At 43.7% G+C, this 24,796-nt stretch overlaps 1 pseudogene; it reads right to left on the bottom strand.

Annotated features, from left to right (window-relative positions):
* Nucleotides 1–22,897: 22,897 nt before the first annotated feature.
* On the bottom strand, nt 22,898–23,893 carry LOC143389777 (reticulocalbin-1 pseudogene; annotated as a pseudogene).
* Nucleotides 23,894–24,796: the final 903 nt, after the last annotated feature.

The raw sequence follows: 24,796 nt of genomic DNA on the forward strand, positions 1-24,796 counted from the left end.
AGAAATCCTCTTAGCCTCTATGTTCTATCCAGGCCTCCACTTAGATGGTGCCCACCATGAGGGAGGGCCATCTGCTCCACTTAGACCAGCAGCTCAGACGTCAACTTCGTCCAGAAGCACCCTCACAGACGCACCTGCAATAATATTTGACCACATGCAAGGTCGCTCCCGAGGTGGTCTGTCACTGCAGAGTAGCACACTTCCCCAGTCTTCTCATGAAAACAAGTGGCTGGCTGGAGTTGGACCTCGGAACCACATTTGTCAGAAGCAGAAAGGCCTCTTTGTAGCTTTCCTGGGCTACAGGAAAGACATAAATATGAAAAATGTGCCTTTAATACTATTTCTTGGACCATTAACAGCAATCTATCCAGTGTTGAGACAACAGTAAGGACCTGTAATTCAGTGCTGTGGGAGACCAAGAGCAGGTGGGTGATTGAGTCAGTTTCCAGGAAACAGGCCAACAAGTCACTTTGTTGTTTAAAATAAAAATTCTGATTAAATAAACAAATCTCCAGAGCCCTCTTTGTCCAAAGCCTGATTCAACTGCCTTCAAACTAAGATGCTTCAATTCAATTCTGCAAACATTTGTTGAGCACCTGCTGTGGGCCAAGCACCATGCTGGGCCTTTGGAAATGAAAATAGGTGATGGAGTTTCTTCTGTCTAGAAGCATCCTGGCAGGTAGACAGGATACACAGGCAAAGAGCTTTTATACTTGGGATATGTAGCAGATGCTAATTTAACGTTTCAACCAGGTCACAATGGAGAAAGGCATAGCTTTCTTTTCTCTGTTGCAGTTTCCCCTTTGGCATTTCTCTGGAGTTCTTTTTGAAATCAGAAAGCTCCCGACTCTCCAGGGAAAAGGAAATCCTTGGTGTAAAAAAGATAAATGTTGATCCTTTCTTGGAAAGTGCATTGCCTCGCACACCAGTAGACCCCACATTGACCTTGGCATGGAGACCCTGTGTCCATTTAATGCTGGATTTGGGGGTCCCCGAAAGACCTCCGGGATCTGAATCCAATGCAATCACACAAGAGTCTTTATTGCAAGCTTGAGCCTGGATTCACAACCGTTTCCAATGCAGGGGTCCTGAGGAGTGAGCCCTGGTCCTTTGTTCAGTGAGATTTTATAGGTTTTTTGGGATACTTTAAGTATCACACAGCAAATCATTCCATACCATGGGAAAATCAAACAACAATTCTTAGCATTGATTAATACATTCATTGGCAAGAACAAGTTGGGTAAGGGTGATTGGTTAGTACAAGAGGGGGATTCGTTTGAACTGATGAGTTTAATCTGTGAGGGGTGTACATGTTAAACTACATGGTTTCCTAACATGTTATCAGTCCACTGAAACTATTGGGGGGGTCACCTAGCATTCCAGGTATTTTCCCTATCTCATGCTGATTGGTGGTTGCTAGGAGATTGCTATGGGTCATCAGGGTCAGGCCTTAGGCCTCAAACATTTTTTGGTCTTTCCAGTAACTAGCCTTGCTGAGTCAGGGACATCTGACACCAAAGACCTCTCCTGTTATTTACAGACAAACAACTCAGCAGGGTAGCTCTTTGGAGAGGCTCTGCTCTGAGGTAGAGGTTGGAGCCACAATGGTCTCTCATCCACACTAAGTCATTTATCCTACAAGTGTTGATCAATAATTTACCATATGGCACTTTTGTGTTAGAGGAGATGTAGAAGTGAAAGAGACAGATGTCTGAGCCTTTCCTTGATGAAACCTTACTAGGAAGGTTCACACGACTACTTGGGGCCCGGAGGTCATAAAATGATTGAGTTTTTCCTTTGCATTTACCTTTTGGCTTAATAATTCACAAAACAGTCATACAAATATAATAATCAACCAATGTCAAAGATTTTTCAACTTCATAATTGATGAGAGAACTAGGTAGATATTGTCACCTGTCCAAAGGAAAAGTCTTAACAACCACATACTTACCCATGCAATAATTTTTAATAATTTTTTGACAAAAATCCTATTTTTTCACAAATACATACATGACTTTTGGATCAGTCTTTTTCTCTTTGTTCAATTTTTGGTGTCCATTTAAAGCTCAGGGGTCACAGGGGATCTCATGACAGGAGGCTATTCATCCTGGCTTCCTCCTGGAAGGCAGAACCTGAGGCAAGGGTTTGTGTGCAGAAACTAATTTTGGGGAATCAAGGAACAGGAGTTGGGGAGGGAATTTGGAAGAATGAAACAAAACAGAGAAAACCATCAAAAATTCAAAAGTGCATGCTGAGGTAGTCAGTGTTGTCCCGTTGCAATGGGACCCTCCTGGGAACTATGTAGATCGCATCCTGAAATGATTCCAAGATGGGAACACTTTTGAATGTCCCTCATGAATAAAAAATGCCCCATGGGGCCTTAATCTCTTTACTCTAAAAGGTGGGCTGTTCCTGACAGGTGTCCCACTCTTTAGCTTAGAGAAACCCTGGAGCAGCAATCAAGAGAAATAGAAGCATGGGGGTGAGTTACTTGGGCAAAAGGGGGCTGAGAGCATGCAGGGCTGACCCAGCAAGGGTCATGTACAGAAAGCCTTTGAGGGGTTCACTTAGGGCTCATGCCTAGAGCAGAGCAGGGTCTTTTTCTAGTTCTAGGTGGAGGAAGGCATTTTGTAAGTTCTGAGTTAGAAGATGACCTTGGACCTGACTCTTGCAAACTAGAAGTAGCTAGCATTTTTAAGGGTTAAATTTGTTTTAAATGGGAACTATTCTTCAAGTAACAATCACAGGCTCCATTTTGGATCAGAATTTTATGAATGCCCAAGCAGGAAGCAACCCCAAAGAGAAAGAGACATCACCCCAGCAGCCCCTGCATCTCCTTCTTCCACTTCTGGTCATGTCTGAAGCTGAGCCAATGAGTGGAGAACTGTTTGGAAAGGAGAGGTACTTACAGACTAACCATCAATCATGCCACTTAGCTTTTTCTTTTCTCCACATTTTTTATTGGTGCCTCAGAGTTGTGCCTGGTGATGGTTTGTACACACCCCCTGGTTCCCTTCCTCTACTCTACTGATCTTTCTTTGCTTTTCACGTGATCACCCTGCACCTTTCTTTTCCTTTTTCCTCTCTAGCTTCTGCATGTGAGAGAAAACACACAACTCTTAACCTTCTGATTTGACTTATTCCATGTAACATATGGTCTCTAGCTCCATCCATTTCTTGCAAATTACAGTGATCAGCAGACGTTTTAGCAGCAGAATGTGGGCCAAAGCCCATGAGCCCTGGTGTCTCTGAAGGGCCCTCAGAGTGTGAGGAGTCTTTTTCTTATGATAACTTCTTGTTTATCAAAAGGCCTTCCTTAGACGCCCAGGCAGTAGGTGCTGGAGACACCGGCTGGATGGTTCTGTCAGCTAGACCCACGCTCTGGTGAAGATCCGCCTGCTCAGAGGTGACCCAAAGAAACCACATTGATTTTCTCATCCTCCTTCTCCTCCTTCTCTCCTTCTTCTCTTTTTCCTTTTTCATTCAGGAGGTGGGTTTGTTATAGGGATGGAAAATGATTTGGGGTTAGTTTGGGAAAATGGGCTCAGTGATTGTAAAATAAAATAGGGTATCTTTTTTTTAAAATAAGAAAAAACATTTAGAGTTATTGGTTAAGTAAATTTGAGATTTAAAAGGAAAAATGAAGTGCAAAGATTATGCAGGCCCCAAGTTAGAGGACCACGGCACAAAGAGAAGACTAGGCTTCGTGAGGTGGGAAAGAAATTTGTTTCTCATGAGAAGTTTTGGGTGTTGGTATGAAAGGGCTCGTTCTCTTTGTCTCCCTTTCCAAGGATTCTCCCTCTCCTTGCTGGTTACTATCTTTTGATTTTTATGCTTTTTGTTGGAGATTTCACTACTTAAAATGACCTCAGGCACAGTGCTGGAAGTGCTTGCTGTCTATTGAGCACAGAAAGGCTGTGATGTGCCTTATGGGGAAGTGCTGGGGTTAGCCTTTAGCCCAGTGTTGATGAACCCACAGAATGTGTTAAGTAAGATCTCTTCATGCAGAACACACAGAAATCTAGGTGACATTTTGGTCAGTAGATCCACTCACCAAGAAGGGGCCCATGGGATCCTAACCCTGTGTTCCCCCTAGAGCAACAGGCCAGTGCTTGCTAATTAAATGTTCAGGGTGACTTTAGGGAGCATCACCACCTCAAAAAATGAGAATCAATGATATTTATTTTGAAATGTAACCATGAATCTCTTCTGATACTGTTTGATCTCAGTTGTTCACTCCTGTGTGTCCTGTTTCTGAATCTTCCCTGGTCCTGGTAATTCCTGACCAACAGCTTACAGGAGACTGTATGTAGAGTTCTCTGTGTAAATCCAAAGCCTCTAATGATTTTAGTCAGATCGGCCAAATAAATGGTCTAAAAGGACAGCTATTTTACTTCTGGCTTCTGTTAGCCTTTATGGTTGGAAATTGTTTCATAGGGAGAATTCTATAGGGTTAGCTCCTGAGATGAATAAAATACATAGCATTTCTAAGATGAATTAAAGAATAAGACTTACATGCACAGACACCTAGATCTCTAGATTTGGTATGGTCATTGTTGATAGCTCTGTGCACTTCCACTGGGATGACATTGACTTTTTCTTTTTAAAATATTTTTATTAGTTGTTGATGGGCCTTTATTTTATTTGCTTATTTATATGTGGTGCTGAGAATCAAACCCAGTGCCTCACACATACTAGGCAAGTGCTCTACCACTGAGCCACCACCCCAGCCCCAACATTGACTTTTTCAATAATTTTTTCTTGGTTTTTAGAAATATTAAGAACTCTTTATGGAACATTAATGGGTTAATAGTTGTTTTGGGGGAGATAGGGAAGGCAAGATCTGTATTTTTTAAGTGCTCAAAGTCTTGAAGTGTTTATTGGCACAGAAAAAAAAGTGTATATGCAGAGAGAAAAATATGGCTCTCTTTTGGTGGGCAAAGGGTTCCTGGTCTCAGTTACTAATATAAACATGGGTAAGAGAAAGCCGAGCAAAAGCAGCTCTTTATATCAACCTTGCCAGTCACAGAGCAGCATGGGACTGATTGTGCATGTGGCTGCCTGGAGAGCTCACCTCTCCTTTCAAGAACTCTGGAGTGGAAGCCAGAGGAATCTCTCCTAAGAAACAAGGGTGGTCTCCACCAGGCCCTATGTTGGCAAAGCCTGGGAGGGTACTAGTGATGCCCTACAGAAAAGGGGGAGCTGGGCTGGAGGTTATGTTCCCACCAAGGGCTTGGGTAGACCCCAGGTGGAAATTGAAAGTCCCCTGGGACCCAGTCAACCAGGGATAATTGCCACTTTGGGAGGCCAAGTGTAGGCATCACTGTGACCAGAAGAGAACTCGACCAGCAAAGCCTGGGAAGGGCCTGTAGCAGAAAAACTTGGTTAACTTTTTGGGGGGCTAATAAAAAAAATTTTAACAAAAAATTTCCTAATGTGTGCAAAAGGGGAGAGAATGATATAATAAAACTCCATATAACCCATCACTCAGACTCAATAATTATCAATGAAAACATTTTCTTTATTTATCTCTTTTCCTTTTTGAAGTATTTTTACAATAAAATGGAGACATGTTGTAATTAATTTCACCCCTGTATTTTTAGTGTGTGAACTTTTTCCCCCCCTGGTACCAGGGATGGAACCCGGGGCACTTAACCACGGAGCCGCATCCCATTTTATTTTGAGAAAGGGCCTTGCTAAGTTGCAGAGGCTTTCTTTGAACTTACAATTCTCCTGTCTCAGCCTCCTGAGCCACTGGGATTACAGGTGAGTGCCACTGCATCTGGCTTTGCCTGTCGTGTTATCACATCCTGTCTCTGGAGTCGTTGATGGTGTATTGACTAAGGGTGCTGAGAATGTGTGTGTGTGGGGGGTCTGGGGTACCCCAGGGCTGTGAGCTGGGGCTGTCTGGAGCCAGGCTTGGTCTGTTTCTTCAGAGAAGTAGTAAAAATAGCTGTCACGTACTGGACGCCCACTGTATGCCAAAAATTGTAGGTGCCTCAAATGTCAGTCAACAGGTGCCTTGCCCTGAAGCGAGGAATAGTAGCCCAGGTTTCACAGATAAGGACACAGACTGTGACTTTCCCAAGGGCACACAACTGTCAGAGAAGCTTCTCTTTGCCTACATCAGCATTTTCCTGAGCATTAATGGAGGAGTTCTGATGTGCAAAAACCAAACAACCCCCTCCGCCCCCCACCTGCAAAAAAAATCCCCTCATTTCATGGTCAAATAAATTTGGGAAACGCTGGGTTCAGATACTCAAACAGGCGTCTTTGCTGAGAGACTCCACCCTTTACACGAGGATGAGCAGACCCCTCCCCCCTTCCGGATGGAGGATGTCGCTGAAGGGCGTCTCCCTCTGTGGCAGAGGCCATTCTGCTTGCTGGAAAACACCACATTGGAAGTGATTTTGGGATTTCACATCAGGAAGAAAAGAGGCAGATTTCTCACCAATCTAAGGGAAGAATCCTGGAGAGACTTTCTATTGGCTGCAGTTTATCCATTTTAACCTGGTGTCAAAGACAAAATTCACCTAAGCAGCTTTACTTAGGTGATACAGTTGGTCTTTGTGATTCCTGAAGGAGGGAGCATCTCCTCTGAGAGCAGAGGGTCTCAGCTGGGTCTCTCCAAACAGTGGGGTGTTCAGGCAGCTCGTGTGGGGCCAAGAGCGCAGGACCTGACTTGGACAATGGGTTTTCCATAATAATGCTTTCTTTGTGAGGGTAAAGCAGGGGGACTTCCTTATTGTGCCACCCACACTGGTCTGTTTGGGATTTTGGCTGTTATCTCTTTCCAAAGGTCAGATTTTTTTTTACTTGGTTTTGCTTTGGTGAACTTACCATGAATGACTCTATTGGACTTGGTCTGTTGGGCCTGGTGTTAATCAATGGGCTCAATCCAATCAAAGGACCCCTGTGAAATTTTTTTTTAACACTGGTAAACTGTTTAACACAGATTTTGGCACACACAAAGCACTCATAAATGCTAGATGATATTATTACTATTACTATTGTTTGTTTTGAAGCAATCTGATCTTTAAACTTGTTTTTTGAGATGAGGTCTCTTTGTGTTACCCATTCTGGCCTTGAACTCTGGGCTCAAGGGATCCTCCTGCCTCAACCTCCTGAGTAACAGGGATAGCAGGGGCAGCACCTCACCTGGTTCAACTCTTAACCTTTATTTTGGTGCTCACTGGGTCCTGGTTTGTCGTGGGGACACCAGGACTCTTCCTTCCTTCTGGAGGTCCACCTCATCCCGATGACCTTCACTCTCTCTCTCTCTCTCTCAAGGCTCGTGTGTTTTCAGGTGCAACTGGGGTCCAGCAGTTCTGGGGAGGGCAGGGCTCTTCTCTCTCTCTCTTTTCAGCCCTGGGCCTAAAGCCCTGGGTGCTCCCACTGGGGAGGAGGTAGCTGGGTTGGTGGATAGAAGATAGAAGCAGTTTACACTGAAAAGGGACTTGAAGTCCAACTTTTCCATTTTCTGATATGTGGGAGGGACTTGCAGGGGACAGTGGCGGCACCCATGGCTCCTTCTTGACTTGATGGGCTTCTAGGCTCAGGATGAACAGTGACACTTCTCCCCAGGATGACAGAGTCCAGGGCAAGTCCCACAGGTGAAGGACAGGTGGAGGGAAAGGTGCCAGGGAGTTGTGAGGTCAGGGACTGTGGTCACCTGTGGCTGGTGTGGGCATTCTCCCACACCTGAGAAGCCCTGCACTCAGGGTTTCCTGCTTGCCCTGTAGAATTCTTCCTGATTTGATTTTAGTAAATGTGTTTGCAACTGAGAGCTGGTGGGCAGCAGGGTATGGCCAGGGCTTGGAGTCTCAGGATCTACACAGTCTGCCTCCTGTGGCCTCAGAGTGGCTCTCAGCTGCTCCTAGTGCTGTGTCCCATTGGGTTCTATCTGTGTTCCCTCCGCCAGGGTCCAGAAATAGGATGTGGGGTGGGAGTGTTGCTCTGTTCTGCTCTGACTGTCTGCCTCAAAGGGGGACACAGGGCCAGGCGGCTCCCTGTGGCATCTCTGGGGAAGGCCAAGTGACACTTTCCTGGCTGGGTCATTGTCATGCTGTGCTTGACAGTGGATCAGGAAGGGCCCCGTTGCCCACTCCTTGATTCAGGTACCCAGGGAGGCTAGTACAGAGATGGCAATCTCCTGAAGGCTCCCGTCCAGGTGGCAGGCTCTGGGACGGGGAGATCCACTCCCTGACTTTTCAATCAGTTCTCTAGCCAGGCCTGCTTAGCATCGAGGATGCCAGTGGCTGGGGCTTCTGTAGAGGAGCCATCGAGGCCTGTGGGAGATGGAAACTGGGGAGAGGTGAAGGGCAGGGCCCAGGGGGCTGGGTCTGCTTGCTCTTGAGTTCCAGGTCCAGGGAAAGAACATTCTGTGTGGGAGGTGCTGAGGGTAGCCCTCCAGAGAAAGGCTGCAGGCGGGCCGCAGACCTCCACAGGCTCTTCAGTAACTACGAACACGCTTCAGCTCTCCACTAGCAGCTGGAAAGCAGTGCGTGTGTCAGGGGACAGAACAGATGAACATGGGCCGTCTGGGCGGGTTGGGTGGCTCCTCAGGATCCCCATGGTCATGGTCCCAGCAGATGAGGGAGGGAGGCCAAGAGCAGACAGAACAGCAAGTGCCAGGCCACACTTCCACATGGCACTTTGGTGGGACATTTTTGGGGCAGCCCAGTCCTCCTCCCTGGTGGTGACTGGCACAGGGTTGATAGGAGCAGGATAGTCACTGTGAGACATCAACAAGGGAGGGCTCCCTTTCCAAAGGGAGGACTGACTTCCTGCCCACCAAACGGTCACCCTCCTGGTGGTAGGCACGGGGAATGTGATGGCATTGTTAAAGGTTGGGCTAATTTAAGGAGGACTTGGCCCCCCTGGCCCCAGGTATATCTGTGAGATAATTGGGATGCTCTTTACCCCCATTTTGAGCTGGTGTCACAGAGGACAGCTGGTTTCTCCAGGGGGACATCCCTCAGGCATCCAGGGACCACCACTGAGGGAATCTTTGTTTCCGAGTAACCTCTTCGCATGATCCCATGTCTGCTACTCGTTCCTTCTCCTCCATTGTCCCAGAATTTGAGAAGAACGAATAAATATTTCCCCAAATGAATCATACAATACAGTGCAGGTGCCAAGGCAAGCAACTTTGATTCAGATCCAGTTCAGCTGTCTGCTTTGCTCTCTCGGCGGGTTTTTGTGTTTTTAAAATGATTCACATTAACTCGTTTTTCTTTCCCATATGTACTGGACTTGTATTTTACAACACCAGATGGGGAAACTAATTAAAATTCAGAGTTCTTTCCAGCAGGGCTTAAACTGAGATCCTAATGATGGTCCTGGCAGTGATCAACATCTCTGCTACACTTGCAATGATTTAAAGCCAATGCCATGGTCACTGCTTGGGATGAAAGCAAATGAGCTCTGAAAATTGAATTTAGAGGAGTGATAACATGATCACCCAGAAATAGATTACAGAAGCTTCTTGTATTTTTACCAAAGCCCAGGGCATGCTTCTAGCAAGATCTGTGATTTAGCTAGAAACATTTTATTTACAATGAGGTAAGTCATCGGTGACATGTGCCCACTAGCCTGGCTTCGGGAACAGGCTCCACCAGCAGACGTGCTGCTCGGGCTCCACAGGACACTGGTTAAAAATGATTATTTCACATGGGATGCATGTGATGCCATCCAGGACCAGGAGTGGAGCCACTGGCAGAGTCCTGTTCAGGCCAGAGTGGAGTAGGGAGGAGTAATGAGGGTCATCTTCCCTGGAGGGCTTGGTGTGTGTGTGTATCTGCAGAATGGGGGGCCACTCGGTGCTTTTCTCTCGTGTCCTTCATTCTGTGATATGAGGATGATCCGCAGTCTACTGTCAGACCCTCCTTTCACGTCACCTTGGCCGGTGCTCCGGTGCTGGGTGGGCTGTGCGAGCTGTTGCATTTGGTGCTGAACGTCCTGAGCCACCCTCTGCAGTCTGCTCTCCTCCATTTAACTGTGGCCCCTGCAGTGGAAACAGGTTCTCTTGCAGTCTCCCTCCTGCCCCGCTCCCTCCCTCCCGCTGGTTCTGTTTCTCTGGAGCACCCTGACTGACACACCCTGTAAAACTTTCCAGTCAGTGGGGGTCTGCTCCCCTGAGTTTGGTTTTTAGGTGGGAACATCATCTCTGGAGCCACTGGTGCATCTACCTCATCCCTCCCTCCCACCTCCAATGCACTGACCCTCTCTGGGTTGGTTGGAGTCTCCAAAGTTCCTCCTCTCCTTGGCCTGTGCAGTAGCCATGACTGTGATTCCCTTGGTTCTCAGCCACCATGTCTTCTGCAGAGAAGCACCTCCTGTCCCCACCTCGTCCTGTCTGCTGTCACATCATCATTCCAATGCTCTGTCTAGAGGCTGTCTGAGGTCATCTTGCACATTATCTATTGACGCACTTCTGATGTTTCTCCTCCCTCTGAAATATCAGTCTCCTGTGAGCTGGGATGTGACCATCTCGTTGGGTCTGTGGGGAGTCTAGTGCAGTCCCATACACAGTTAATAAATAAGTATTTATTAAAAGAATTAATTCCATAGTCCTGATTGCCCTTGACAGCCCATGTGGTGAGGCCATCATTGAAATGATCTGTTATTCAGAAAGATAATTATATTTATGTTTATGTATATGAATTTACCTTCAATGATTCTTACGAGCTGCAACGGGAAGCATTTCTTTTCTTTGTCCCACTTTCTGTCTGTAGAGCTCTCAGGGACAAGCTTGTCCTTCCCCTGTCCAAGTTTCACAATGTTCAAGGTTGCCCTCAATCTCATTTCAGTTCTTTCCTTCCTGGACTTGAGGTTTTCAACTTCCCACTTTCCATCCTGAACATGGAGTAAGTTCACCTCTCAGTTTCCACGCCGTCACATCTTCATTTAAGTCTTACAGTTTTGGATTCCCAGTTGTAGAGGAAATGGCGAACTCTCTCAAGCTTTAGGTCAGATGTTTTTTAAAAAGTTTGTTTCTATCTTTTGATGAAAACTTGGTGTGAGAGTTTACTTGCTGTCCCAAGAGACTGACTGACTTGCTGTATACCCAGAGGAGGACTTAAGATGAGGGAGAGATTATGGACACAGGATCAGAAAGGAAACTTCCATTTTTTCCCAAGTAAAACCGGTTTGGCCCTGGACCTTTGCAGCATGTTGAGTGTGTGGGAGGAAGGGATTCTGGATAAGAGGAATATTCCAGTAAAGGGATTCTCCAGCCTGCATTTCACTGAACTGGTGTTTTTCAAAGTGATCAGTGAGCACATACTAAGGTTACTCATCTAGAACCTTCTGTGGGAGCTTGTTTTCACATATAGGCTCATCTGGGAGGACATAAGCCACTTCTCAAAAAATAACAGCCCAGCCAGGCCTGGTGGCACACGCCAGTAATCTCAGCAGCTCGGGAGGCTGAGGCAGGAGAATCATGAGTTCAAAGCCAGCCTCAGCCACAGTGAGGTGCCAAGCAACTCGGTGAGACCCTGTCTCTAAATAAAATACAAAATAGGGCTGGAATGTGGCCCAGTGGTCAAGTGCCCCTGGGTTCAATCCCCAGTGCCCAAACAAAACAAAAAACAGTGCAATTCTCTGCTCTCTTCTGAACCCTGGTAAGTCCATCACGCCACATCACAACAGCAAACTAAAACCATTGATGTTTTCTTCATTGTACCTCTCTCTCCCTGCAACTTTCCTTCCTATTCCTTTCCATCTGCTACCACATTCACCTAGCAAATATTGTCTTGTACAGAACAAAATTTGTGTCCACCTGGAACTTACGGATCTCTATAGCTCCATGTGTGCATGGCTTGTGGGGGAGGGGCTGGGGACGGAAGCAGGCATTATGGGCTCGAAAACTCCTCCTGTGGATGTGAAGCCCTAAATTGCCATTTGTTGTTGTTGTTGTTGTTGTTGTTGTTGTTGTTTGCCAATTCTTTTGGAATGTGTTTGTTATGAACTTCTCTAGGTCTGTCATGTTGTACCCCCACCCCAACCGCCCCGCTACCAAGGGACTCTCTGACATTCTGTCTGCACCTGCTGGATCATTTGCAAAGTAGAGCCATGACAAAGAGTCTTGTGGTGTGATGCTTTCTGAATCTGCCGAGCACTGTTGCTCTGGATTGGCCTTGGGGATCGCTGAGGAGCAGAGGAGTCGGTTTTCAGCTGGAATTCACACTTAACTTGGTGGACATCTACATGTGCACTGAGAATTGATTAAAAGGAAATGGCTTCCCAATGGTAATCGAAGACCAGAGAGTGAGAGCAATCGTAGTTCTTAATGCACATGGAATGCACTTGGAAAGATATGCTTCTCCATATGCATCCCAAGTCCCTTTTATCACTGGTGTAGATCCATTTGCCCACTGCTAGTGGTCACTCCCCCCCTCCAAAAGATGGTCTGAATAGATTCTGGAGACCACTTAACTCTGACCACATTTTATCAAGCTGTGTGTAAATTAATCCCAACTGTAAAGTCAATATCCATTGAGCTACTTCAAGAAACACAGTGGGGCGGGGATATGTGGCAAAAAGAGTTTAACCATGGATGTATCCAAGTATGGCCTGTCCTTGAGGATGGAGTCCATCCCCCAGATTTCAGGAGGGTTATTCCTGTAGCAGTCTGCTTCAGTGCCTGGTGCCGACATGTGCTGAAGGTTAAAAATCACTTCCAAAAGAACCAAGTGGTACAAAACACAAAGAATCACTTTTTGGATAATTAAAACTATTTTGAATTTTTTATTTATCAATCTGGTTGCTAATATAATTTTAGTTAAATGAAAGACATTCACAAAGAATAATAGGCATACATACATAATTTCCTTCTCTCATTCTAGTTTACATGCTGTTGCTTGTAGAGAGTGAAATTTGTGTAATTTCACAGGGATGGAGTCCTAACTGACTTCACAGAAAGAATACTTAACCCAGTTTTTCTCAGCTCTAATCTCTGCAGTCACCATGCTCACTTGAGAAGTTAAAAAAAAATCAAGAAAACAAAACTTAGAATCAGTAACACCAAGAATGGTTTCTTGGCCTACTGGAGAGGAACTGCCATATTTCACAGCCATCTCAGAAGCCAGCAGGAACATCCAGTAAGTCACCGAGCCTTGGACATGGTCAGACTGCCTGAGGAGACCTGTTTTTGTAGCACATTTTCATCTGGAAAAGAAGCCTGTGAATATGTGTCATTTGTCAACACACATTCATAATTGCTTTCTGACAGTTTTTCCTCAGTGCGAGATTTCAATGATAATGAGTTTAGATACCACTTGTATGCCAAAAATATTCTGTAAAAGAAACGCACTTTTAAAATTTCCAACATTACCATGCAAGGAAAGTGTGGTGTAGGCACAGAGCCACCAGGTTACATAAAAATGCTGCCTTTGTATTTTGTATTGACTTACTCAAAAGCCAGTCTAACCACATTGGGTCGGGGGATGTGCAGGTAAGGTGAGCTGTCAGCCTCATCCAGGGGGGAACTCAGGGCCTGATGCACAAAAAAATGCCACTTTTTTTGGCATTTGGCTGTGGTGCATTTCCAGTGTTGATACGTTGGCTCTCTGGAAGTCTACGTGATTGATAATTTGGCTGTTGAACAGCACACCCTCTAAGCTTCCACATTCCTGGACATGGCCATGCAGTTCTTTTGATGTGACTTACAACCTCAAGAAGTTGGTCTTCAGTAGCTCTGTTGGCCTTGGCCTTTATATTTGGATTTCAAAGTGTTTCATAGTCAAGAATCAATGGCATTTCACAAATGCTTACGAAGTAGGTAAAATAGCTCCATCTTAAATTCAGAGCAAAGAGGGACAGAAGTTCAGGGACTTGGAGATTATGGATTGGGGCTCTGTTGGCTGATTCTCAGGGTCTGCTCTCACCAAAACATCATTTAAAAAAAGGTGTTTGTTGATTTTTAGTCCAATGGTTGGGTGGACAATTGTTGATTTATCACCTATTTCAGGACCAGGTTTTTCTACTGGGAGAAGCAATTTAGGACATATTATTGGTTGGCTAATTTAAAGTTAATGTAATAATTGTGGTCTTCCTTTTAAAAACTGCTTAACAGGATAGTAAAAGGCAAAAAATATGAAGTGGTTCAAATCAGGTGGGAATTATCTGGAGACATGAGATATAAAGGGGCCTTTAGGTTTCAGACTGTGACAAGGTTGTGATATGGGCAGAGGAGGGAGAGGACCAAGTGGAGGGAGGGAAAGGAAGAGATCCAATGGCAGAAGGAAGGAAGCTTCTCCTGACACTGCCTCAGCCTCTCATCTTCACAGCCCACACCGTTGGCTTCGTCCTAAAGTGCTGCAACGTGTCTGTCTGCACTGGGCGGCTGTGTAACAGATGTTCAACGATAACCGTAAGACCTCCTCTCTGGCCCATGCCAGCTCCTTCTCTGGTGGCTCTGAATTCCTGCTCCTTTGAGGAATTCTTGCTTGTCAAATGTAGGACAAGAGGAGCATGTCTAACACTAGCCCTTAAATTCTTGTTCCCAGCCCTTCAATAAAATCATTCTTAAATGCTAAGAAGTGCCAGAGAATAATTCAGCAATAAACTAGTGCCTTCTTCCTGAGCTAACTTTCCTGAGCTCTAGGGAATAAGCTATTTTGAGAACGTGGCATTCATTCAAAGTCCCCTGTTCCTAGCTTCTCAAAAGATGTTTGCGTCCTATGCAGATGATGTTTCTTGTACATCAACCCTAAATCATCCATCAATGTTCCCTGAGACTTTAAAACAGTCTCTTGGTGTGTGTGTGTGTGTGTGTGTGTGTGTGTGTGTGTGTGTGTATGCATGTGTGTGTATACTCATCACTTACAGAAGAGGTTCCTACTAGCCTGTTTGCCAGGTTAGTGGTGTATCGAATGTCAGACGTCGAGACCTGGAATATGAATGACCAGGTAAGACCAGCACTGAGTATGGATCATGTTATGGCTATGAGGCTGCCATGTGCTAAGTTGTCAAGAAAGGAATAGGAAAAAAAGTTATTTGATTTTCTTCATGTAAACAAGTTGCCATTTAGAATGTACTAGATAAAGCCTTCATAAACAAAGGTAGGTGTTTTTGTTGAGCCCATAATCCCAACAAGAGGCCAGAATTTCCAGTGCCTGTTTGATAGTTAACTTGGTGATTCAAAACCTCATCCACCTTTGTGTATCTTAGTGGTCTCTGTGTCCTAATTGATGGGAATGTGGGAGAACACCTGACCCTTGCAGTCATTCAGTGTCCTAGGTTTGCAAATTTGGTGAGAGAAGGGTTGGATCTTATTTTTCACCTTTTGTGGCAGAAAGAGGAAAGAAGACAGGAAAGAGGAAGAAAGGGTGAGAACATTTTAATACCAGGGCCTAATTTTGATGACTTTTACCTCCTAACCATTTTGGGAGGAAAGGAAAAGTGCTGACATGATGCATAAAGTATATGATGATTATGGGAAATTCAAGAAACAATAAATTTCCACCTGGAAATTTATTTTTAAGTGCCAAAGAAATACTTAAAATAGATTTAAAAATCAGAAGCAATTTTAAATCATAATGTTTTAGATTTGTTTTTCCATATGAGAATCCATAAAGGAAACCTTAATGGTAGTCATCTTGGTGAAATAAAATGGCCTTTGCTTTCAGTATGTCATTTGTCAATGCTGTATTGCTTTAATATTTAGTCAGATTAAATACTTTTCCATTTTCAGTGTATTTTATAGAGGACTGACCAAGCCTTCCTGAAATTTAAGTGTTTGTGAGAGTGTCTGAGGTCAACAAAAAGCCATGAAAGGGCCTCAAGATTGACTCCCTTTTGTCCCATTACCTTGGCTCTCAGGGAAATGGACTGGTCCACTGTCTACTTTGGAATGGGTCACTACTTGCATAATGTGTCATTGGCAGCTCTGAACAAGGTTTTCCATGATTCAATCAATTCATGTCCTTTAAAAAGTTGGGCCTACAGAATCTAACCAACTAGAATCTCCATTTTACTGAGCCAGACAATGGGAAATAGTCTCCACTCCTTTTAAACCTCACCGTAGGCTTCTTCATGGAGGAGCAGGAAAGAGTGAGCATAAGTAATTTTTCAAAATGTCGGGGTCTACAAATTTTTTTAAGAACAGCTTATTAAGTACAAGTATGAATGAATGGTAATCATTCTAGAAATAACTTTGCATAATCTTTTTAAAGAAATAAATATATTAAATTATCTTTTGGGTACTGAAACAGGAAGCATTATCCCATCTGTTCACATGAAGTCTATTATTTCAAAGAAAATCAATGAGCTATATTTGTTGGGATAAGTTAAGCTAAGAGGTGTTATAGATTTGACATATCCATTCTCTGAGAAGAAACCAGGCTTTAATGAACTTGAGCTTTAAATGTGTCTGGCATAGAGGAGCTCTGAATCATGGCAGTGTGTCTATTTTGGATAGAATAACACGTGGTGTAGTTGATTAAAAATATGGCAGTGTTTCCCACACGATTCCAGAGTAACAGCAATAATAACTTGGCTTTATTGTGTTGTGTCATTCAGAAGGCTCTATCTGCTAGAATTTTATCACAGGGGTTTAAAAACTTGAGATTTAAAACAAAGTAAGAAAAGCAACCTAATATATGCATTCGCTAGGAAGTGTCCATACTTTTGCTACAACTATAAAAGAAAAACAGAGCAAACAAATCATACGATCTGGCTCTAATTCCCCACTGAGGTGTGTCTACACATATAATGTGCTGCAGGTAAAACAGGAAAGATCTTTTGTAACAGTTGGTCACCACAGTATTGTAGCTGATAGTTACAGAAATTGAGTAGATCTAAGACTACATACATAGGACAGTATTATCTCATAGAATTCAATGAAAAATCAAACCAACGACCCAAGGTGCATGCCTTTCCCTGTTCTTCCTTGCTCTCTCGGGTTGTGTTGATCACATCCATCTTTCTTCCAGCCGCCTGTGTGGGCTGGAGCCCTCAGAGTAGTGGCAGAGAGGGAGGTCTCTGAAAACTGGAAAACTGGTTCTCTTTGACCTTTTCTTCCCTTTTCCAATTTAAAGGACACAAAAAGAAATATTATATGAACACAAACTAGTTACTACGACAGCCCATTAAAAGTTGACTCTATGCAAAAGGAAGAGGATGTTGGAGGCCATATGGATGGATGTAATTCAGTTTTTTTTTCTCAAGAAAAAATATCCACATTCTAAGGGCTCTTAAAAATGTAAAAAACTTGGCCTGTTACCACGGGTTTTTAGAACACCTCTAAACACGCACAAAATAAGACAGATATTACCTACAAATTCAACCATTGCTTAAACTCTAAAAGCATTTTCTGTATTATTTTGTTTTGATACAGAAGGGGGAACTCAGCTATAAAGAAATATTAAGAAGTATTTTTATAGTGATCAGTCTTAAGAATATTCTGTCGCTTGCCTTCCCCAACTTGTGCTGATATTTTAAGCATGTGCTCAGGAGTATGAAGTGGGGTGCTCTTGTCCCTTTCCCTTCTCTCTACAAGTCCCCCCTCCCTATCCCATGGCCACATTGCCACCCATCAAATGAGCCATTCCTTTTTGCTCTCATCAATGGTCTCTGTGAAATTGGGGTTGTTGTTCATGATGGCAGCATCGGTGCTCTCTGCGGACTCGGCTCCCTTGGCTTCATTAGTGTGGTAGGTGCCCTTGTGACGGAACATGTACCAGATGAGGAAGACCAAGGTGCAGAGGATGGTGAAAATCACCACGGCAATGACCCCTGTGGAGGCAGGAGAGGTACCAGAGTTAAGCACATCTTGCTGACCTTCTCCCACATACAGCAGACTCCCAAACAGCAATCACCATGATGATGACAGAAGGGAAATGTGGCTCATTTGGGGCCACAGGTGGGTATCAGGAACAACCAAGGCAACCCAAAGTGACAAGGATAGTCGACAAATCATAGGAAGCATCAGCTTTCATACCCTGGACAACAGGTGGTGCCTGAGAACACAGAGCCCCAAAGATGATTTTTTTATGCTTTTCCCAGTTTTCTGGCTGGTAGCAATTTCTGGACAGCAGTGTAGGGAGGGATTGTATGAGAAAAACACACTGTTCCCCTAATGGATGGGAGAGGAGAGAGAGTATGTGTCCTGCATAGCAAGAGCTCTGTGGTCTGCACAGAAGTCTCTGGATCTGTGGCTGAATAGTGACTCAGGAGCGATAGGCCGAACAGGGCTGGAAATGCTCATGTCTCCACCAGGCACAGTGGAGGGACACCACTGAATGACCAGAGCATTTTCTATAGATTATGAAGATATTTTGCTGAAATAGGCCTTCAGTGGAGGCGACTCAGAATTTCCTCTTAAAAAACTTTGAAATGGACTTTGAAATCAAGCTGCCTAAAACTGAATTGCCTGCCCAAACAAACCTCAAAATTCATTAAACTAAGATAATAAAACCCCCAAAGGTAGTGTAATGTTAACAATGTTAGCACCCAATAGAAAATTACTAAGCAAGCAAAGAAAAAATGAAAAGGCAGGAAAACATCACTCAACCAGGAGAAAAATCAGTCAATCAGGAGAAGATCCAGAAATGACAGAGACAATGGAGGTAGCAGATAAGAACCTAAGAAGACACCTAGAGTGACAAAGTGGATTAGCTACACTAACATGAGAGAACAGATAAGGTTATTCAAAAGAACAAAGAGCATTTGATAATGACAAGTCAGTTATACAAGACACATGACTTCAACTGTGTGCATGCCTCACAGAACTCTACAGTGAGTAAAATGAAGACTGGAGGGAGAATGAGACAATCCACCATTATGGCTGGAGATGCTAACACTCATCTGTTTGTCATCGATAGAACAATTAAACGGAAAACCAGTAAGAATCTGCAATACCTGAACAACACCAAGTTTAACAAGCTGCAGATTGGGAGGAAATATTTATAATACCTATGTCTGACCAGGAACTTGTATCCAGGATATAAAAAGAACACTTAATAATTCAATAGAAGTCAGCCAATCTAATTAAAAAAATGGAGAAAGATTTTAACAGACACTTCATGAAAGATTTACACATGGCAACAAGCTCATGAAAAGATGCTCAACACAAGTGATAAGATAGAGATGCACATTAAAAGCACAGAGACACAATGACTCATCCACAAGAGTGGATAGATAAGAGGATTGACAATACCAAGAGTTGGCAAGATTGTGGGGGCTACTTGAGCTCTCAGATACTAATTGTGGGACTGTTAAATGGTTCAGTCACACTGGAAAAGTATATGACAGTGTCATGGTTTGGATATGAGGTGTCCCTCCATAGCTCCTGTGTTAATGTAGAAGGTGAAATGATTAGACTATGAGAGCTGTAGCCTCATCAGTGGATTAACCCATTTGGTGGATTAATAATTTAAATGGACTGAATGATAACTCTAGGCAGGTTGGGCATGACTGGATGGAATGGGTCACTGGGGGTGTGCCTGGGGAATTATATATTTTGTCCTTGGCTTCTCAAGCTCTCTCTCTGTCTCTGCTTCCTGATTACCACAAGGTAAGCAGATTCACTCTGCCATGATGTTGCCTCACTCAGGCCCAGAGCCATGGAGTCAGGTGATCATGGACTGAACCTCTGAAACTGTGAGCCCAAAGTAAATCTTTCCTCCTCTAAGTTGTTCTTGCCTTCAATGAAAGCTAGCACTGGCTGTTTATTTATAAAGTTAAATATCCACTTTCCATGATATCCAGCGATCGCAGGACTAGGAATTACCAAAGAGAAATGAAAACTTATGTTCTCTTAGGACTTGTGCAAAGAACATTCATGGCAGCTTTATTCATCATAGCCCAGGTCTGGAAACAAACCAACAAGTGATCAGCAGGTAAGTGGATAAAACAAATTATGGTATATCCATTTGATGGAATACAACTTGGTAAGAAAAATAAATGAACTATTGATAGACACAGGAATGTGGGTAGATCTCAAAAACATATGCCAATTGAACAAAGAAAGGCATGAAACATGACATGCTCTCAGATTCCAATTATGGAGTGCTAAGGGAGAAAAAACTCATCTATGGTGACACACGGCAAACCAGAGGTTGCCTGGGCTGGGAGTGAGGAAGGGAGGGTGGTGTGTGTGCACAGGGCAGTGAGGTCTGCTCGGGAGGGTGGGATGTTCTGCTGCTGTGCTGGTGGATGTGAGTGTTTTCATTGGTCACAAGCCATCCCACTGCTGCATTGACAGGTGAACATTATGCTTTAATTAAGTAGATTATAAAAAAGCCAAAGAGCAAAAAACAATCAGGATGGGGACTTTGAGGACATTGTTCCTGAGCTTTGGACAATGTGAAGTGAGCACCCTTCTGAATAAATTTTAATTTCATGGTTGTATATGTTTCTTAAAGGTGTCTACTATCTTCCCTTGGGAAGGAACTGGCTGAGTTTAAAGTCCCCCATATGCTTACATTATTGGATGTACTCAGAGAGGCAGGAATCAGATCAGAGCAGCAGGGAGAGAAGCAGACAGTAACAACTGAGCCCTCAATACTGATCCAAGTTCGAGGGCCTGTGCTAGGGGAGTCAGTGACTCAGCAGCTGCCCATGGTTAGAAGACAGACTGGAATATTTCATGTACCCGGGGTGTTGGATTTTTCAAAGTTTTTGTTAAGATATCTGAGGTCAAATGGAGAATTTCTTCCCATTTTTCTAGTGAGCTGTTCTGGAACATTTGGAATGTGAGAGGGTGAGAGTAAAAGGAGAAGAGGCTAAAGAAATGTCCTGGGTATTGTCACTGCTGCTTACCTAAGTCCTCTGATTCTGTCTGGCTCACCCTAACATTCTCAATTTTACAATCCAGCATTAAAAAGTAGCTGGGTTATATTTATCACCATTTCTCAACCTTATTTCATAACTTTATGTCATATTTAAATGACAAATGAATGATATAAAAATCTAGAAAATTCTTCCTCCCTCTTCCTGGGCTACTATTTTATTGAGAATGGTTGCTCTCCACAGATGAATAGACACACAGACGCCTGTTCTCAGTCACCCACCTCCAATGATAGCTGAGTTTCTGTTGACTCCATTTCTTATAGCTTGTCCTTGTCCTGGATTATATGGGAAATTAGCACTGGCTGTAAGAGAGAAAAGAAGAGTCAAGTAAGTGTAAGAGTCAAGTGTACCATTAGTCCCAAATAGTTGGATAGCTATTTCTTATATGACTTTTTGACATCTCTTACTTTCCCAAATGAAATCTCCATTTCAGATGGCCCCATATTTTTTTTTCCTCCTGAAAGAATCCAAGAAATCCCCGCCCCCCGTTCTTGCTGTTCTTCTTTGCATAAGCCTAGGTAAACACTGGCTCATTGGAGGAATACTAGAGAATTCTAGATCCTCCAGGGGCTGGTTGCAGGACCCCTCGACCCCTACGGTACCAGATTCATGGCTGTTCTAGTCCCTCATGTACTCGTTGTATATGACCTTCATAATCCTTTAGTGTGATTTTAGTAATCTCTAAATGACTTATAATCCCTAACACAGTTTAATGCTATGCAAACAGCTATTTATGCAATGCTGTTATTCAAGGGAAGAATGGCAAGAAAACGCAGGTGTGTTTTTTATTTTGGTGGCAGGTACCAGGGATTGAACCCAGAGGCACTTAACCACTGAGCCACATCCCAGCCCTTTAAAAATATTTTCTTTAGAGACAGGGTCTTGCTGAGTTGCTTAAGGCTTTGCTAAATTTCTGAGGTTGGCTTTGAACACACAATCCTCCTGCCCCACCCTCCAGAGCTGCTGGGATTACAGTGCACTGCTGTGCCTGGCAGTGCAGATGCAATTTTTTTTTTAATTTTTTAATTTTTTAGTTTTTTGAAAATCCTCTCGGGATCCTTTATTTCACTTCCTACTCACAAGGTGGAATTTCAACTTGTAGTCATCATTTCTGCCAGTTCAGTCAATGGCTCGGAACATCACAGTCCCAATTCTACGGTGTCAACAATCCCGGAGGCAGATCCGAGGTGAGGGATTCATGTTCACTAATGAATTCCACTACATTTTGCTTTCTTGTGATCCCACGGCCTCATTCCAATTTAGGATCATTGAAGAAACGGACTGTATTTCTATTCACTATTTCAAAGATCAGACCTACCTCATTTACTTGTCAAGAAAATTTTCTCAAGTATATTTAAAATTTTTATCATTTTCCTATAGTTCTTCAAATGCTTGACATTCGTCTTTTCCCTACCTCTAAAACTCCTTTCTTGTTCACATAATCTTTCTTGATTGCTTCTCAGTTTATATAAAAACAAAAAGAAAATGTGGATTTATTGTGCACATTAGCAGGTCTGTACATAAAAATGCACAGATGTTTTATATACCACTTACAGTAACAGGTCAGAGTAAAAAGGAAGAAAGAATCTGAAATATTAGACTTGCTCGGAAATAAGGCTACCTGGGACAATGCCACTATCTAGCTTCATCAGAATTTTTACTTCTCCAACTTTTTAGCAGTGGCAAATAATAAAAAAACAAACAACAACTAAAAACCCTGATAGTTAAAATATGTAGCAGTCACTCCATATACTGCCCCTCCCACCCAAACTTAAGAATAATAGGGTTTTTTTTTCAAGTTTTATTCCCTTCATTTAAATTTAGTGGAAAAAAACTTAAAAAGTCATGTTGTAGCAATGTGTCCCCATGCAGAATTGCAATTTGCCAAGATTGTAATGTGCTTTGAGAGAAATCTTACTGAAAAAATAGTGATGACCATTTTCCAGTAAATCCTGAGTGAAAAAATCATTTGTACCCCAATCTGAGGTGTAAACTTGCTTTTGGGGGGGACACAACTACTGTAAATTAGACAATTGTAGCAACCAGCCAAGACAATAAATGAAAGCGTATGACAATCTGCCACATTATAGTGAGTGTCTCTTCAAAGTTCATCATGATTTTTAGTGAGATTTTCCCCATAATTGGTAGCTTGGCTTCCAACAAAAATGTTTCAGTTGTCCAGTATTTCCTCTTTAGTTAGCTTCTCATCCTTGTTCTTATCCCACTTGTATACCAGGTGCCTGGCCTTGGCCTGGGCATGGTCATAATCTTGAGGGAGGATCCAGTGGCGAATCTCGTCTTTGTCCAGCTTCCCATCCTTGTTCAGATCTCGGAAGTCACTGAACTGCTCCCGTTCAGACAAAACCCAGTCTGGCTCAGGGCCATTATCCTCATGAGAAAACATATCGGCAATGTACTCATCCTGGTCCACAAACCCATCCCCATTCTTGTCGATGTCCTCCAGAGTTTCCAACACCACAATTTCCTTCATATGCTCAAACTCCTCAGGATGTAGAAAGGCAGTGAACTCCTCTCGAGTAGCTGTCAGGTCCCCATCGAGGTCTGCAGCCTTGAACCTTCTCTCATCACGTGGCAGCATCTTTTTGAAGGTGTGATGATCGGAACTATCTTGGAACTCTGTGGGGTTTCCCAGGTAGTATCCATAGGTGGTTTGTTTGTATTCTTCCCAGGAAATTGTATCGTCTTTGTCTCTATCATAATCCTTCCAGACTTAAGTAACATTATCATAGATGTATCTTTTCTGCACCCCTTTGATCCAACTTTTCAGCTCCTCGGTGGTGACAAAGCCATCCCCATCACTGTCAATTCGATCAACAATCTTCCCCAGCCTCTCCTTGCTCTCGTCTGAGGTGAGCTGATCGAAGGTCTTGGAGTCCTCTTTGCCCAGGAAGGCCTCGTGGTCAAACTGGAAACTCTGGTTGTCCTCGGGTGGCTGCTCGCCCATCTCCTGGTCGGGCCTCACCACACGCTCCTTGCGCACCATGGGATTGGCCCGCAGCCCCTGCGGCGCCAGCGCTAGCGCCAGCAGCAGCCCCAGGGCGAGCCCCAGGAGGCGGCAGCGACCACAGCGCGCCATGGTCCGCAGGAGAGGGCGGCCGCGAGGGAGGCAGGAGCGGGCAACGCGAGCCGGGGATCGGCTGTAGGGGATCGCAGAGCGGCGGGGCTGGGACTGCCAGGGGGAGGGACGGGCGGCGCCACAGCCAGAGCCCGCCCCGGGCCCTGCCGAGGGGCGCGCCCCGACCCCCTCAGATGCAATTTTAAAAAATGCTTTCAATCTGCATTGGCTGAGCCTGCAGCTGCAGAAACCTTAGGCATGAAAGGCTATGTTTTCTTATGTTTGCCTGAAATCTGTTTCCCATCCACTTTGATTCCATACATAATTGGAAAGGTAGATGAGCTTTTTACAGCATCTGTTTGAAATGTAATAACTTTCTTAAACTAATATTTTACATGGGTCTAATAAAACACCATACACTTCATGAATTTGTAAAGGGGCAAAGTTTCATAAAAGAAGAATTAATGTTCTTCTCTTTTTGAGAATATTAACAGCTGAATCAATTTTCTATTTCTCTGTTACAAAAACCAAGAAACTATTTTGTTAAATTGAGATGTTTCTCTAAGATAAAACAAATTTCAAGTACCCAAAAAGCAAATAGATCCTGAAGTATTTCTGTAGGTCAGTGGAGTGTCTATTATAATTCATACAATCAAATTCAACTTCAAAACTACTTTGCATTGTGGGATTTCAGTTTGGGAAGTTAAGGTAATTCTTCCATTGAAGGCAGTTTTTCCCTGAGCCAAACAGAAACAACCACCTTGTTCTCAGGCATTCCTATGGTTGCTGGACAGCATCAAATTAGTGCAAAAAAATATTTTAAAAGTCGATGTTGGTGTAATATAGTGTGTATACACCAAGAATATAGGTAGTTGTTATGATTAACTTAGTTTTCTAAGGCTAATTTATTCCTGGCTAGAGACT

This window comes from Callospermophilus lateralis, unplaced genomic scaffold (genome assembly GCF_048772815.1).
Source record: "Callospermophilus lateralis isolate mCalLat2 unplaced genomic scaffold, mCalLat2.hap1 Scaffold_62, whole genome shotgun sequence".
Taxonomy (NCBI): Eukaryota; Metazoa; Chordata; class Mammalia; order Rodentia; family Sciuridae; genus Callospermophilus; species Callospermophilus lateralis.